Source organism: Microplitis mediator, chromosome 9 (genome assembly GCF_029852145.1).
Source record: "Microplitis mediator isolate UGA2020A chromosome 9, iyMicMedi2.1, whole genome shotgun sequence".
Lineage (NCBI taxonomy): Eukaryota > Metazoa > Arthropoda > Insecta > Hymenoptera > Braconidae > Microplitis > Microplitis mediator.
Genome location: NC_079977.1, coordinates 22,530,051 through 22,546,400, shown reverse-complemented (window position 1 = coordinate 22,546,400; position 16,350 = coordinate 22,530,051). Strand labels below are relative to the sequence as shown.

Genomic DNA, 16,350 nt, shown 5'->3' with positions numbered 1-16,350 from the left:
ATTAATTTTTTAAAAATAAAAAACAAAAAAAAATGATTTATTTATATATAATAGATTTTGTATTATTGATATAAAAAATAATAATAAATGTAAAAAGTTGGTATTCGACTGTCGTCACTCACATGATTCACAATGCACCGGTCATCGGATACAATACATCTATCTATTTATCTATTTCTTCTTTTCAATTGTCATTTTAATATTTTTTTTATTTTTCGTATATCTATGTATTGAAAAACCGTTAGAATATAAAAGATGCACGGACACAACCCTCTTTCTATTTCCTGAGGATCTATCGAGTAAGAAATCGGTCTCGAGATTGAGCTTGACCGGTCGCCGGAAAGATGATTTTTAACCTTATTCTTTTTTGGTTTTGGCCTACGGCAAATTGAAAAGTTTACGTTGTCAAGAGACAAAGGAACTCAATCTTTTATATTTTATAAAAATTTCTATTGTTGAATAACTTGAATATTAAATAAAATAAATTAATTATACAAATGTTTAATTAAAAATAATATTAATAAAAAATAAAAAGATATTGTCAATAAAGCGAGTGCAAGAGCAAATAAGTTTCATCTCAGACGTCTAAAACAAGAATACTCGAGATATAGGACGTTAAAATACGAAAAGGCATCACCCTTTATACCACCACCCCCATCTCGATCCCCATCCCCATCCTCATTCCCACATCTCATCTCATCTCATCTCTTTTCTTCCCTAGTCCTATCCCTAACAATTTTCCCTCTTTACTCACAACTGAGTGTGCTGATGCTGATGCTGGTGATGGTACTGGTACTGGTACTGGTACTGGTACTAGAGCTGGTGATGGTGCTCTGGATTTTCACCCTTTGCGCGTCTGTTGTATGCGCGGGTGGCGCATGCCCATCTCAACTACCCGACAATCCCGACAATCACCAACGAGCAAGTGAGAAAGAATATCAACGTCATCGGTGAACTTACTGTCTACTTCTACTTCCTAGTCAGTGCGTTTGGCGAACGGTTCGCGTACGGACGTGTTCCGGTACAACCTCATCTAATTTAACCATTGGAGTTTTCCACCCTCAAAATATAAATAATACTCATATAAATATATATATTTATTTATTTTATTTTTTTTTTCCACTTTAGTGACCATCAACACCATCACCACCACATTATGTTATTTTAGAAATAACCGACTACTAAAAAAATTTCCATCTTTGTCCCTAAAATAAATATTTTCATGTTGTCATAATTATTAGTAAATCCACTAGATATAAATAAATTTCTGTACCATGTCCTGGCAAATATATTTAAAAATCTGAATATAAGAGAGATAAAAGTTAAAATAATTAAACCACGATCTACGGCAACACTAGCTGTATTGTTGCGCCAGTGTCGCCACGTGCTCTATTTTATTCACAGACGATAAAATTAAATTTCATATAAATATGACATGTAATTTATTTATTTAATAAACTATATATTTTATTATTATTACTATTATGATTATTATTATTTTTGTGCTGTGAATTTTCACTGTGCCGAAAAAAAAAAAGAAAACGATTTATTTTTTTTTACGCCAGTGTGGTGCGTATTTAATTATTTAAATTATTAAAAGTAATTTAGATGAGTGCGTGTGTTGGTGAAGTGTTTAAATTAAAAGATGACAAAAACTCTCCGGCTGACCAGCTCAATTTTTTAATCAAAATTCATTGGTAAGATTTTAATAATTATTATTTTTACAAAATATTAGTAATTTAATTATCCAGATAAAATATTTACCGTAATTACAATTAATATTTAAATATTTTAATCCATGCGATAAATGTTTACTTAAGTATGTAAACACGGTATGAATTGATGGTTAATTTTAAAAATTAATTGTTGGCATATTGGGGTCTATGTACCGGAAAAAAAAAAAAATTGTATATTTAAGTACATGAATGACATATTAAATGTGAAAAGTAAAATTGCGGGTGGTCCGTAAGAAAAAAAAATAAGTGGAATAAAAAAAAAAAAAAGATGTTGAGAAAGAGAAAAAGAAAGAGGTGATAGTTGAGTGAGCGGAGAATCCAAAGAGGCGGGACTTTACTACGAAAATGTGTCTTGACTCGTGAATCCCAACTACGTCCGACGTGTCTGGCAACCCTGTAATTGTTTGAATAATTGGAATTAGAATAAGCGTAATTATAATAAATTGCACGTCGGCGAAGTGAATTTTAATAATGTAAACCATTGTTCTAAATATTCTTTTGTTATCTTGATTAATAATTTTTTGACAATACTTTATATTTTTTTTTCTTTTTTCTTAATACAAAATTGTTGTAACAAGTATTCATTATTTTAATACCCAGCTAACGTAATAGCTCGAAAAATTTGAATATAAAAAAAAATTACCTTCACTTGGGTTCGAACCCACGACCGTTTTTTTTTTATTACGAAATCTAAAAGTGATAATTTCCACTGTATCTCGGAAACTATTAAATAGATTATCATAATTAATAGCTCATTTAACTCAGGATTTAATGCTCTATTACTTTTATTATTGATATTAAATAGTTGGGGTAAAATGGGTCAGAGAAGAAATTTATTTATTAAAAAAATGTAATAATAATTTGGAAATGTCATGTCTAAATAAAATATATTCAATTGTTTCTCGATCACCCATAAAGAATCGTATAATGGAATATATGAACGAAAGTGATTTATTCATTTTTCACCGTATTTCCGGATTTTCCCAGTCAAATCACTCACTGGTGCATTGATGAATGATTGGCTGTCATATATCGTTAAACTAAAACGAAGCTAACTCAAAACCTTAACCTGTTATAAACAAATCAAAAATTAATTTATTTCATACAACAACAGATCAATTATTATTTATTTGTGTAAAATAAAATAAAAACATAAATAATAATTAATATGTCAATAATATAACACTTGAATAAATAATTAATTAAAAAAATATTGATTGGTATTTCTTGTTTTAGACACACGAAACCCTTTCAACCTATATTGCTAACAATTACCTGTCAATCATTTAACTGGATAGAGTGCTTTCGTTATTAACTACTCTAAACTATTTTAAAACTTTATTTATACACGCCATTATTTTAATTTTACTATATTGTTAACACTATATTTAAAAAAGAAGAAATAATAATAACAATCGCTTGTTTAAATTAATATTTGCATATTGAATGGATTCTTAAATAAATGAACTCTAAAAAAGTGTGGATGAGAATAAACGTATATATATATATATATATGTATCATTGATCCAAGTTGGTCTAAAGTTATAAATCATATCAGTATGTAACAGCACATTTATAAATTCTCTACCACTCCCTATGAATTGTATTATAACGTGCTGTGAGGTAATATATTATTGGTTGTAAATTGTAATGCCATATAGTATATAGATTACTATCATTTGCTATTACTTATTATTAAATCCATTAATTTTATAAATAAAAATTATAACTAATTATTAAAGAGTCGATTAAATAATTTAGATTTTATTAAATTACTTGATTCTTTAAATCGTTCGTGTGAAAAAATAAAATTTTAAAAAAACGCCCTCTAGTGAAGGCGTCATTAACTAACCATTAAAAATGTCAGTGTTTAAAGAAAGAAAAATGAGTTATAAACTGTAGCGAAAGACATAATTTCAAATTTTCGTACAAGGTAATAAAATGATGTAACTGGACTATATATATATATAGATATAGATATATCAGAATTTTGGTCAGACAGGTGGTACGATATAGTCCAATATATCACACAGATAGCCATGCTAATTCAACTGCAGGCCTGAAGGCTTTACAGTCGTAGTTTCCTATATATATATATATATATATATATATATATATATATATATACGACAGTAGTTTACAGTTTAGAGTTAACAGTTTAGGTTTCTGCAATGTCCTAGTTCAAATTACCACGAGATTAATTCTTGTTGTTAGTTTGTAGTATTAATAATAACATATATGTATATATAGTTTAAAATATATATATAAATAAGTGAATGAGTTGTTTTGATAATTAGTATTAAATTAAAAAATTAAACAAAACCTGAAATACGTGAGTTATCTCGACACCTGTCTCGTCATCAGCATTTGAAAGTTAGTCAGTGCGATGATGAGAGTTATCTACGCAAGGTTGCAGTGCTATACTGCAGTATATACTGTATATATGGTTATATATACACCAGTCTCAATTAACGTCGCTTCGCAGTTCGTTAGACCCTTTAAAACTGGTTGTTCTGCTGCGCTAAACGTTTTCGCGCACTACATAACACCACCAACCATTTTATAAAGGCTAAATTATAAACTAAAAGGTCTCGTAATAACCAGTTTTTTTAAATATATTTATAAACTTTTAATAAAAATAATTATAATTATACTCTAAAACTCAATTATTTATTTTTTAAATTAATTATAAAAAGTTTATTCATTTTCAATCAATAGTTTGTACAAAGTTTGTTTTAAAAATAAAAAATTCATATATTTCTTCAATTAACGACCGAAAAAAAAAAAAAAAAAAAAAAAATTATGATAAGTAATACTTGAAGTTAATTAGCCTGGAGTTTGTTCTGATAATTACTGAGGAGAGTAAAATCAGAACTCTAAATATAAGAAGAATAAATTGTAAAGGAAAAGAGGAAAGAGAAAAAGTATTTCTATTGACGAAATAACCGTCAGAAAATGAGAAAGGGTAAAACTTAACTTTTCCGCCCCATTATTATTGGTTTGGTTGTGTAAGTTACTGGTTTAGTGGTATGGATATATGTAGCAAAGTTTATCGAGTTTTAGGATCCTCGAGTACTCGTTACCGTCGTATCCATCGGTCGATTTTCTCGTAATTACAATTCGAACAAAGTTATGTCGTAGTAATAGTAATACTTGGGAGCTCCAAGTGAATCGGTAGAACCAAGAGAAGAAGATGAACAAGGAGTAGGAAAGGGTAGTACGGAGAATTGAGAATTGGTACAAGTACAGACCCAAGAGATGTGTCAAGTATTTAATCAGAGTCTGGTCGAGCCTGCGTGAGACAATAGATGGGCATCTCCGAAAGCTTCAAGGCTTTAACTAAAACCCTAGACAGTCAAACGGTTAGGTTGCGATGACTGGGGCTAGGGCTAGGGGTGCAGCAATTATCTCGACCTCATTTCCAAACTCCATTGTCACCATCCTCAAAATTTTCAAATTTACTCTTCTGTTGGTACCTCGAAGACTATCACAACCATGTCTTTCTTCTCCTTCTTCGTCTTGTTATTCTTCAGTTCCTACGTTCTGTCTGCTGAGAGAGACAAGTCTCATTTTCCTATTTAACAAACTTTTTTTATTTAAACTCTTGATAACAATAAGTAAATCAAGTAAAATGTGTACCGTCGAAATGATTGAAAAACTTTTACAAGAAAAAAAAATCAACTTAATTCCAGACATGGAATTAGTAGAATTTTTTTTTTTTTTTTTTTATTTATATATTTCCTAGCTTAATGCAGTACATAGATATATGTAGGTACTTCCGTTGCCCTAAAGCACTTGGCGACAGAATATTTCTGTGTGTGCTGATGCATAATAGGCAAAAAAATGAATAAAAAAAAAAAAAAAAAAAAAAAAAAAAAATAGGTAAAAAATGCGAAATAAAAATATAAAACGTAAATATACGGTTGAGACTCACACGGCGTTGGGAATTTCTTTCTTTTGTCGATTTTGCTTCCACACAAGTCGGCTAGACAGCAGACGACGGCGTAATTCACTCGTGTATTGGTGAACATTTCTTTTTCCCTCAGTTCTCTTTTCGTATACATGTATATATATTTTAAAAGTACGCAGTCTTTAACGTCGTAATCTCGTCAACAACAAAAATACTGTAAAATAAAATTATTCCCTGTGAAATATAATAATGAAAAACTGAAATAAACCTCAACATAATAATAATGATAATAATTATCATTATTATTTAAAATAGTGAAGCACAAATATAAATATAAATATCAAATCAAAGCATATGGATGTAAAATGATGGATGACAAAAATAGACTGGGGAATACAATTTTGACAGGGGCATCTAAAATCTTGCATGATTGTCTGTCAATTATTTATGATTGGCGTCAATTTGTTCAATGCAAGTTAAATCCCAATGGGAATTTTAGTATTACAGACTACTCTGCCACACTGTCTGCATATACTCTGTTAATATATTTTTTTTCTTTTTTATAAAATCGATAGATTTTACATAACTTTGTGGTAACTAAAAACTTAAAACCGAAACAATGGCTCAATTAGTTGATGACGCTTTCACCAGAGGGCGCGACTTAAAAAATATTTAGGTTAGAATTTAATAGAAAATATAGTTAAATTGTATGTTAAAACTATCACGTATACCGGAAATGTAGCACGTTGGTACCCGTTGGGTTCATTAATTATTTTGCTGAAGAAATAAGCGTTTAGTTGGAAGCCAGGATGAGTAGGGGCCGTAATGAGGATCGCCCACCATCTGAAAACTCTAAGACAGCAAGCAGTTTCTTCCCTTTACTAAAGCAACAGCATCACCTATTTCATCTCATCTCTCTTATTCATTCTACAAATCGTGACACTTTAATGTCTTATATATATATTTTATTTTATTTATTTCTCTCTAGGTATTATCTCGCAATCTCCGACAACATCACGCTGTTAACTGTTTTCTACCTTCTTTGAATCCGGCATCCAACTACACCTTAATTTTACTATTTAAGACGATTTAACCGAGCGTAGGTTGCTACCGTTTAAAAGGTGCGAGCTGGTACTTGTGAATTGTGAGCAGAAACTCTGTGTTGCAGTGAATAACACACTCAACCGTAAACCGATTATTAATGGCTTTATTTTCCATTAATTATACACCCAACATTATATTTATATATAAGATATACACGAGACACGTGCCACAATTTTAAGCGGGTCGACTACTCGCGCTAATAAACATCTTCCTTGCTTCATACATAAATTTTTCCACGTAACAACTTTTGATATTATTAAAACGTTAATTATGTATAATTATCTAAGAGTTCAAGAAGACAATTATAACAATAATGACTAAAGCTGTAAATTAATCTTTGGCACGAACTGCAACGCAAGTTTCGATTCCGACAGAAATTGTCAGCTCGTTGCATCGTCAAATTCAGACCTTATTTTTCAATTTTTTAAACTTCTCGCTATGAAAACTAAAAATTTTCAAAAAAAAAGCAAAATATTGGTATTGGTCCGAATTTCGAAAATCGAGTTTTCATCAGATCTCGACATTTTGAGATTCTGACTTTTTCGAGTGATGTCTGTGTGTGTAAATTAATTTTTGCCGTACGATATTTTTGTGAGAATTTTTTTTCTGAATAAATACACTTTTGGTTTTTAAAAAGCTCAAAACTTTCTGACACAGATAAATAAAAGAAAAAAAAATCTTTACTTTAATTAGATTTCCAACCTTTAATTAACTATTTGTTATATTTTTTTTTTCTAACAATACTCGTTAATCCTATTGTTTATTCTTTAACTGTTTCCTTTGATTAAACCTTTATTCAGTCTTTTCTCAAACTTAAATATATAGAGCACTGCATCAGTCGTTATCTGGAGCAACTGAACATTCGAACACATTTTGAAAGCAACTTTATTCTACAAAGTTAACTGGAATTTCGTCTCTTTGATCAGTACAGAACAATGCCGAGCTTTTATTTATTTTATTTTATTTTTTTTTCATTTTTAATTAAAAAAATATCTTTTGTTTGTTGAATGAAACCTTTAATTAATTAATAACAATAAGCTTTATTTTTATTTTTTTTTTAAATCTACTAAGATTATCTGTTGCTTGATATATTGGCCATTGCAGAGTTTTTAGTTGAATAAATATATATATAAAGAGTAGAGTGAGAAGACAGACACGGTGGGTTTAGTGGAACAAATGTTGGAATGCAAATCGAGAAGGTGAAATAAGGAGAGGACGAGAACTGACAAAGCGGTGTAATCACGATTCTCGGATGGTAATTAGTTACAACCGCCTACTACCTACCACTAGATTACTTACTATTTTTCTCATCCGACATTACACTTTAATCAATATTATAAATTTAAATGCTTTAGCTTAAAAATTATTTTTTAAAATTAAATTATTTAAATATTTAAATTTATATCAGATGTTTAAGAGATAGTATTAAGTACGGAAGGAGCATTTTAATTGCTTCCGTTAAAACTTGGAACTTTGCATTCCGGGACAGGAAATTTAGCCTCGTGATAATAAACGCGCCTATAACTTGGTTACAAATCCAGCATCAGCACCACTACGGAATCTAGGTCAATCAAATATGCGCTTTTCATAAACAAACAATTTTTTTTTAATTACAACCTAAGCAATTTTTCGTTTTGTTTTTTTTTCTCTCCCAATATCCGTTTAATTATCGCTAAATATGTCGCTAGACTTTTTGTTTTCTCACTGACACGAGACCCGCATGGAAAAGCTATATATTGTTAAAAGTATATAACAAAATATATGGTGAATATGTGATAAATATATAGCGGCAAAAATATCTATATTGAAAAATATATGTTTTTTACATATATTGGATTATATATTTATCATAATATATTTACTTGTATATAATGTTTTGTATTTTTCTATATATATTATCTCATATAATGCTCAATATGTTCTTATCATATATGGATAGTATATATATAATTTATAAGTATAATATAATAAACTTGATATATATATCCATATATTTTGACTCATATAATTAGTGGTATGTGATCTCTATATAATTGATTATATATGAAAGAATTTATATGATTAAATATCTGGTTCGCGGTATATTGGAATTATATTTTTCCAGTATATTAAAACTTATATTTTTCGCAATATATTGAAAATTTTATTTTTTAATATACTTTTTCAATTTCTACACAATTCCACAAAAAAAAGTCAAATTTATTATTTTTTCTCCTTCTTTTCATTGACTTTATATTTACTGGCAATTACCTAAGAAAAGTAAAAAAAGTGCCATATATTTTACAATATATTGGAAACTATATATTTTGCAATATATTGGAAAACATATATAAAAAATATAAAAAATACTATATATTAATTAATATACTACTTTCGATATAATATATCAATATAAAAAAGATATATTAAAATATATATGTAAAAAATACATAAAAAGTCATATATTGATAAATATATTGATAATATATTCTAGCAATATATTATTTTTCAATATATTATCATATATTAATACGGCAAAATTATAAATATTATTTTATATATTGTACAATATATCACATTATAATATTCATATATTCTATCATATATGTTTTCACATATAAATTTTTTTTATGCGGGGAAAATAACAAATATTTATTTTTTAAAATTACGATAATTAATTTATGAATTTCTTTTTGTTGCAGGTATGTACTTATTTATTTAAATAGAAAGAGAACTGACAGGTAAATATTCAATAAAATTTATTTGATTGATATACTGGATGACTTTAATGGTTGGAAGCTTTTCCGATTTGATATATTTATAATACGGCATCAGCGAAAAGCGAAAAGCGAAAAACGAAAATAAGAAAAAGTGAGTGGGTTTGATAGCAGAAAGAATAAGATTATATGTAGATATCAAAATGTCCTCCATAACTCAAAGTTTGAAACCAAGAGGAACGGCGGCATCTATTGGGAATCGAACATCATAAACAATTCTAACAAACTTGGATTATAATACTTTTTCAATAGTATAACTTTAAATTCTCAGCTATTTTTTAAATTATTGTTGTCCAAGTTTTTATTTATTTTTTAAATCGATTTCATCCAACGGAATGGTAAATTTACTCAAATCTTAAGAATATATATGATGAAAGGTGAGATGGTGTTGTTTTATGGCGGCCATTTATTTGGATTGACCATGTCCAGTGACAGCCAATACCCGTGAATGTCTTTCACGACAAAGGAAACTAAATCCGTTTGGTCTACGGCTACAGCAAATAAAACAACGCGGATTCAATACTTTACTATAAAAATCAAATCCTCTAAAAATATATTCATATTAGGGTGTTTCAAAAAAATAAAAACAATTTTTTTTTTTTTTTATGGTATCCAAAAATTGAAAGTATAACTAAAGATAAAAGTTTTGGTACCATTCCGAGCTCTTAATAATGATATTAAGGTTTGCCTCAATCCATTTTTCTATTTTCCATTTAAATAACACGGGAAAAAAAATAATTTTTTTTTAGAATTTTCCAGCTCATAAGCCAATCAACGGATTTTTATGCACGATATATGTTTTTGTAGGAAATTGAACGCTCTACAAAAAAAGTCTCTTATCATTTTTTGATAAATCCAACTGTTCAAGAGTTATCAAGCTTCAAATCAAATTTATAGTAAATTTTGAGATTTTTTTATTTTTCCGGCGAAGCTATCAGTCTTATCAAAAAATATCATAGGAACTTTTTTGTAGATGATTTTATTCCTTATAAATTATTACGAATGAAGTTTTTCAAAATTCTGCGTTGTTTTCAAGTTATATCCATTTCAATGTCAAGCTCTTAAAAAAATAGATTTCTGATTAATTTTAAGAGCTTGACATTGAAATGAAAATAAATTGAAAACAATGCGGAATTTCGAAAAATTTTATTCGTAATAATTTGTAAGGAATAAAATTACCTACAAAAAAGTTCATATGACATTTCGTAATAAGACTGATAGTTTCGCCGGAAAAGTGAAAAGATCTTAAAATTTACTATAAATTCGACTTGAAACTTGAATAACTTTTGAACAGTGGGATTTATCAAAAAATGATAAGAGACTTTTGTTGTAGAGCGTTCAATTTCCTACACAAAGTTTTATTGTGCATAAAAATCCGATGAGTGGTCTGTAAGCTAGAAAATCCTAAAAAAAAAAAAATTTTTCCTATGTTATTTAAATGGAAAATAGAAAAATGGATTGAGGCAAACCTTAATATTATTATTAAGAGCTCGGATTGCCACCAAAATTTTTATTTTCGGGTATACTTTCAATTTTTGAATACCAAAAAAAAATTTGTTTTTTCTGAAACACCCTAATCCATATACATGACAATAAATCATTAAAGTTAATTAGATATACAAGTTAAGTAGGCCAACAATGGTGACAAGTTAGTTGAGATCGTGACAAAGTGGGCATTGAATTAATTTTAAAGTTTCAAATAAAAAAGAAAAGGTTTTAAATTTAAAAAACTAGGTAATAAAGTGGTTAAAGTAATAATGTAGAGGATAGAATATATATATATAATGTTGAGTCAAAAGGTGACTAATTAACCCCGTAGGTCGTTAACATGTCTCAGTAGTGACAGTGGCAAAGGCTCACATAAAATTCTTTATGCAGAAGCATGTTCTCCATCTAAATCTTATTCTTATTCTTGGTCTTAGTCTCGGTCTTGGTCTTGGTATTGGTCTTGGTCTTGGTCTTGTTTCCGTGTGTCCGCTACCGGTACTACTGCAAGTAGTTATTCCTTTCATTGGGGGACAATGGCAATTGTTAGGCCCTTGAGAGGAACCTAAAGCCTCAAGTAGTAAAGTGAACGACAGAAACGACATTACTTCTTAACAGGATATATATTTATACAAACTGGTCAGACAACCACCGTCACTACCATCTCCACATCTCCACGATCTTCACCATCAAATTAAAGTACTTCCAAGTAGAAATATTCATTACATACTACTATCTTATTCGTCTTTGCCGCAACATCAAAGCCTATAACTTAACGACACAGACGGCAACAAACCAAAGTACATTTTCAAATACTTTTATTATTATTCTTTAATAATATTTTACAAAGTTACAATCAACAGACAAGACGAATTTTTATTGCTATTACTTATTAAGAAATTTATCTTATGATAAAAATATTATTTTTATAAATTTTTGTTCCACTATAAACGTCACCAAGTTCCGATAGGTCGGCACGTATACCGAAATCCACAAAATAAATATAAAGAACATTCCCAATGACTTGTATATTTTATTAGACAATCATTATTACTGCTGCACTAAAAAAATAATTAAAATTATCACGTCCACTGTATCATTAAATTTATAAAAATACCCACGTAATTATCAGCACACTTGAAATTTGATTTTGATTCAGTAAAATAATTATTTAATAAAATAATAAATCCAGAAAAAAAAATTTTTAATAACGTCATCTGTGTAAAAAAATTAAATTTCAAGCCAATTAAATATAATATTAATTTTTACTCAATAATAAATTTCTACCCTTTTAAAATCAGCGCCGAGTCCTGGACTCGAACCCTAGACCTTCTGATTTGCAGTCAAAGCTCTAACGCACACGACTACGGCAAACTTAAATCAAGTGAATAAGATGTTTTAATAATTTATACTACATATATTAAAATTTTTCTAATAAATTATAACATAAAAACGTAATTATTTATATAATTGGAAAAAATAATAAATAAAATAAAAGGTTAAATAAAATTTAATTATCTAATAAAAATAAAATATATATAATTAAAAGTTAACTATAGCTTTTGTTTCCTGTAACAGTAAAATCGATTTTATATATTTATAGACACAGACACGAACAATACGCGTTAATGTCATCAATCGAAATTCAGTTAAATTGGATTTTGTATTGTCTCTGGTACCGTTAAATGATATACATTGTGTGTATACGAGACAGCATCACTAGAACCAGACACCACCATAAACCAAAATCTAATAGAATCACTCACACTCATATTCCATTATATCCACATATATTTTTCACACAACAATTAAATGCTAAATCGACAATTAAATATTTTTAATTAAATTAATAACAATTTTATTCTTTTTTCTTATTTTCTTATCTTGTCTCATATTTATATAATACTTTAGCCAAAAAAAGTAAAAATAAATATAAATATATAAGATAGCCCATTTGGGAGAGATATTTCTTGTGATAAAATAAAATAAAAAGATGAAGAAGGAGCGAGTTTTGAAGAACATTTGCCGGCAAAATGTGTGTATGGATATAGAATAAGAATAAGAAGGAGTAAAAGAAGAAAAAATAGCTATTGGTATACGTGGTTGCACGTTAATCGAGATAAATCTCGATATTTATAGTTGTTCGTGGCGATCGACCGGATATGTGTTGTAGGCATTGTATAAATGCGAATACCGTCCAGCGTCCACCTGGTTCCCTTTTTCCTTTACACACTTAAATATACTTGCCATACATTTATTATATTTTATTAATAACAACAATAATTATTCACTACACGGAAAGAAAATTATGGCAGCGGTTCCCATAATTTTGTGAAATTTTTTCCTATACCATCATTGGAATTACGACCATAAATTATGGGAGCGGTTCCTATAATTATAGGAATGTTTCTCATAATTATAGGAATAGTTCCTATAATTATGGGAATGATACCCATAACACTATAGGAATGATTCCTATAATTTATAGGAATACTTTCCATAATATTATGGGAATGATTCCCATAATGCAATTGGAATGGTTCCTATACCATTATGGGAATCATTCCCATAATATTATGGGAATAGTTCCCATACTATTATAGGAACCATTCCTATAATATTATGGGAATGGTTCCCATATTATCATGAAAAAATTAATTTAAAGAAGTGCGGTAATCACTTCTACAATACACAGAAATATTATTAAACATAAAAACAAAAATTCAAACATTGAAAAAAAAAATCGTATTTGGCAAAAAAACATTAAATTTTTTAACAAGAATTTTTTGTCAGCACAAAACATTCGAGAAAATTCGAATTTTGGGAAATTTCTACACTATTGTGCAAAAAAAAAATTTTATGATATTATAGGGATGGTTCTCATAACATTATGGGAATAGTTCCCATAATATTATAGGAATAGTTCCTATACCAATATGGGAACCATCCCTATAGTAGTATAGGTACTATTCCCATACCATCATGGGAACCATTCCCATAATGCATAGCAAAACTTCCCATAATTTTCTTTCCGTGTATGTTTTTTTTCAAACTTTAAATTTGTTAAAAATAATTAATAGACATTAATCAGAAAGTAATTAAATAAATCTAAATCTGCTGGTATTTAAAGTTCCCTCTATTTGGTTAACAAGTATATTAAATTAAAATTGAATCTTAGATCTATCTCGAGTGTATGTTGAGTCGCAACCACTATTTTGGAAAGTTGCCTGCCGACAATTCTAACCAACCAACCAACCAACCCACCAACAGACAATTGCTACATTGCTATTAATTTTCCTACCAACCTCTATTCCTTTTCGCGTCCCTCTTTCTCAAACCATCGGAAGCTCTATTGTTGCCACTTGTTTTCCTTTTCCGTTTAACTTCACCCCCACACCCACCCACACACACACACACACACCAAATTAATACGAAATAACATATTACAAATTATTTATAAAAAAAAAACAAAAAAAGATTTGTCACCAGTATATTATTTAAATTAACGGAACATGCGCTCACGTGGTCCACAAAGATCTTTGTGTGTTGGAAACACTTGTAAATAGAGAGCTGCCCTACGGCAACCTTTACTTTTCATCCCTTTGGCTTCTACATCCGTCTGCTACACATGACGTGCAAACCATCACCTCTATATAACACAACCCTGTCTACTCTCTGTACATTTATTTATTTTTTTTATTTTTTTATCTTTGTCAACCTTGATTGCACTCGCGAATAAACTACAGCCGGAAATTAATTTCTCTTTTTTTTTTTATTTTCTATAAATAAATAAACTTTTCATCATTTTAAATTATATATTTATTGATTACCAAAAATATATATATAATCTTATTATTATTATTGAAAAAGCTATAAATTATAAGTTGGAACAGAATTTAAAAATAAAAATAAAATTGTCTCAATAATTTAAAAAAAAAAAAAAAAAAAAAAAAAAAAAAAAAAAAAAAAAAAAACCAAAGGTAAGCTAAAGTAATAAAGAATGAAATAAATGTAAGCTTCAATCTATCGAACTTTATCAGAACAATATTCCAATAATTGGCTGTTACTTTTCCAACTCGGTACCTTATTATATTACATAAAACCCAAAGAATGAAAGCTTTCAAAAAATATAAAATAAAATAAAAAATATAGTTTTCAATTTAAATAGAATTAAAATAATGAAATTTAGTAAAAATATAGGTCAGATTAAAGAATAATAATTATCTTATATTTACTTTATTTTGGTTATTTAATATTTTAAATATTTTGTTCGAGTTATTGTATACTTAGCAACTAAATTCATGAATACTCGCGTGTTATATGTGTGCATACAAACAACAAACAAACATACAAACAAACCAACAAACAAACAAACAAACACTGCGTATTCGCCTTGTTACCCCAGGATAATAAAGTATACGATGTACTGCGGGCGCTTACCTTATCTTTGTATGCTCGTATGCTCACTGGAAAACGTCCTCTTATATTTCTGTAAATTCAAACTCAACTGACTGGATAACGAGCACATGTATATCTTATTTTCTCGGTTACTCAATCGACTGCTACAAATTTTATGTTTTAATCGTCTTCTTAAAATATAAAATTTTTAAATTTAAGTCGTCGGCTAGAACCCCCTAAGAATCTCAAACTTTTAAATTTAAAATGTAAACGAGTAAATAAAATAGTTTGTAGGTTTGCTGTGGTAATTAAAATTATTCAATTAAAACTTTATCTTATGTACCAGAATAACTTTGATAATTTTTATTGTAAATAGCTTGAGGTAAATTATTTTATTTAAATTAAGGCAGAGAAAAAAAATATAATATTGTTAATCTTGATAATGATGATGATGATGATGATGATCAGGAAATTGACAGAGAGTAAACGAGGTAATAAAATAGGAGTGTTGTTAAATCCATGGAGTATCAGTTTAGGTTAAAGGGCTTTAATGGTTACGATTGTTGCGTCAATATGGATCAAGTGGGTTGAGAATGAGGCTGAAGGTATCAATGTATCGAGATCGGTAGGTGGCCAAGCGTATAGAGGGTATATGGGGTATAGCCAACCAGTATCTAGGAAACGTATCGGGTAACATGTCGTGGTCTAGTGCGAACGAGGCTTTATATCAAATGCGTAACAACCCTATTACCGCACTCGATTGCTATAAGCCGTAGATCGTGGATTATCTGCTATACGCTGCTGTAGACTACCGGTGGCGTAGAACGCGGCTACCCTGGCTATGCTCTGCTCCACTATACGCATCTACCTTGTTACTGTATACAGTAACCAGCCAACTTCTATCCCGATACCAATCCCTATACTATAGGGATCCTATACGCCCACCACAACACAACAACAT

At 28.9% G+C, this 16,350-nt stretch overlaps 1 protein-coding gene across 4 annotated transcripts in view; it reads left to right on the top strand.

The window, feature by feature from the left end:
- Positions 1-1,555: 1,555 nt before the first annotated feature.
- The window catches only part of LOC130674684 (teneurin-m), a 247,571-nt gene continuing 232,776 nt past the window's right edge, over positions 1,556-16,350 (top strand). For 2 of the 4 annotated variants that reach the window (XM_057480092.1, XM_057480091.1), the window contains exon 1: positions 1,562-1,697. The gene's annotated coding sequence lies outside the window, so the exon portion shown is untranslated. Of the gene's footprint in view, positions 1,698-16,350 lie in introns of all 4 variants that reach the window. The other 2 variants (XM_057480088.1, XM_057480093.1) reach the window with 2 other exon arrangements.